The following is a 2,182-nucleotide window of genomic DNA, read 5'->3' as shown; positions in this document are numbered from 1 at the left end:
TCAATGGGTCTCTCTCATCATTGATGTTTCTATCTCTCGCTTCCTCTCTGAGGTTTGGATGTCCTTACATTGACATTACCCACCTGGACTTGTCTTTCCTTCTGTATTAAGCACCCACCATGTGCCAGGTGTGGTGGAGGCATTCAAGATGCGCAAGGAGCTTGGCCAGTGTTGACCTATGAACCAGGAAGTCATGATTCAATTCCCAGTCAGAGCACATGCCGGGGTTGCAGGCTTGATCCCCACTAGGGAGCATGCAGGAGGCAGCTGATCAATGATTCTCATCACTGATATTTCTATCTCTCCCTCTCTCTTTTTCTCTGAAATCAATAAAAACATTTTAAAAAAAGATGCCTGGGTAATAGGAAGGTTTGGTCCCTGCCAGCTATTATAGCTATCGTTTTATTTTATACTAGAGGCTCAGTACACAAATTCATGCACCTTGAAAGGAACTGTGGGCCGAGAGGCTGCGGTGGGCACAGGGGCAGGTCTCAGCCCATCCTCTGTGCCCCTGCCCAGCCCCTCCTGCCTCGGCCGCCGGTCCCCTCTCTGCTGGCAGCTCCACTCCCACCACTGCTCCCATGTGCTGATGGCACCAGCCCCGCTTGCACCCACTGATGGTGGGGAGCGATTGGGCTGGCGCCAGCCGTGGGTATGAGCGGTGGCGCTGGGCAGGATGGCGGCACAAGGGAGCAAAGAATTTTCAGTAACAACCAGAGGCTCATCCCGATGACAGCGGCTGGCAGCCTGCCTTGGTCTGGTGGCCCTGCTCACCATCCTGCCTCGGCCAACGCCCGCCATGTTACTCGACAGCTATGACCGGTTGTTCGGTTGTTCCACTGTTCGGTCTATTTGTATATTAGGGTTTTATATATATGTTATTATTATTGTTGTTGTTTTTGTTAATCCTCATCTGAGTATATATTTTTCCATGGATTTTTTAGGGAGAGTGGAAGAGAGTGGGAAAGTCAGAGAGAAACATCGATGTGAGAGAAACACATCAATTGGTTGCCTCCTACACGAGCCCCAACCAGGGCCCAGGTCAGGGAAGAGCCTGCAACTGAGGTACATGCCCTTGACTGGAATTGAATCCTTTTTGGTCCGCAGGCCGATGCTCTATCTACTGAGCCAAACTGGCTAGGGCAGCTATTGTTGTTGTTGTTTTTAATTGAATTTATTGGGTTGATAGTTATTGGTTTGTTTAGACAGATTTCTTCTGTAAAAAGTTCTTTTTAATTTTTAAAAATTAATTTATTTTTTGTTAATACTCACCTGAGGATATTTTCCCATTGAATTTTAGAGAAAGTGGAAGGAAGGGGGAGAGACACAGAGAGATATACATCAATTGGTTGCCTCCTGCATGCCCGGGACCCACTGATCCAAACCAGCTAGGGCAAAAGTTTTGTTTTGTTTTTTTAAATATATTTTATTGATTTTTTTCAGAGAGGAAGGGAGAGAGATAGAGAGTCAGAAACATCGATGAGAGAGAAACATCGATCAGCTGCCTCCTGCATACTCCCCACTGGGGATGTGCCCGCAACCCAGGTACATGCCCTTGACCGGAATCGAACCTGGGACCTTTCAGTCCGCAGGCCAACGCTCTATCCACTGAGCCAAACCGGTTTCGGCTGTTTTGTTTTTTAAAAAATATGTTTTTATTGACTGCAGAGAGGAAGGGAGAGGGAGAGAGAGATAGAAACATCAGTGATGAGAGAGAGAGAGAGAATCATTGATCAACTGCCTTCTGCATGCCCCATACTGGGGATCGAGCCTGCAGCCTGGGCATGTGCCCTGACTGGGAATTCAACCGGTTCATAGGTTGACCCTCAACCACTGAGCCACACCAACCAGGTGAAAGTTTTTTTTTAATCCTCACCTGAGGATATGCTTAGAGCAGTGGTTCTCAACCTCGGCTACACATTAGAATCACCTGGGAACAAAACCAAAATACTGATAACGGAGTCGTACCATCAGGAACCAACGAAACTCTATACGCTGCATTGTTTTTCCACACTTTTTGATTGACTGCGGAGAGGCGAAGGCGAGAACACAGAGAAACAGCTTGATTGAATATGATCATTGATTGGTTGCCGCCTGGACACGGATGCGGCGGCCCCTCCCCCTTGAGCTGAGCCATGGAATCTGGGCTCTAAGACCAAATTCCAATTTGAGCCCCGCAGGC

Source organism: Myotis lucifugus, unplaced genomic scaffold (assembly GCF_000147115.1).
Source record: "Myotis lucifugus unplaced genomic scaffold, Myoluc2.0 scaffold_585, whole genome shotgun sequence".
NCBI classification, from domain to species: domain Eukaryota; kingdom Metazoa; phylum Chordata; class Mammalia; order Chiroptera; family Vespertilionidae; genus Myotis; species Myotis lucifugus.
Note: the sequence above shows the minus strand (reverse complement) of the source record.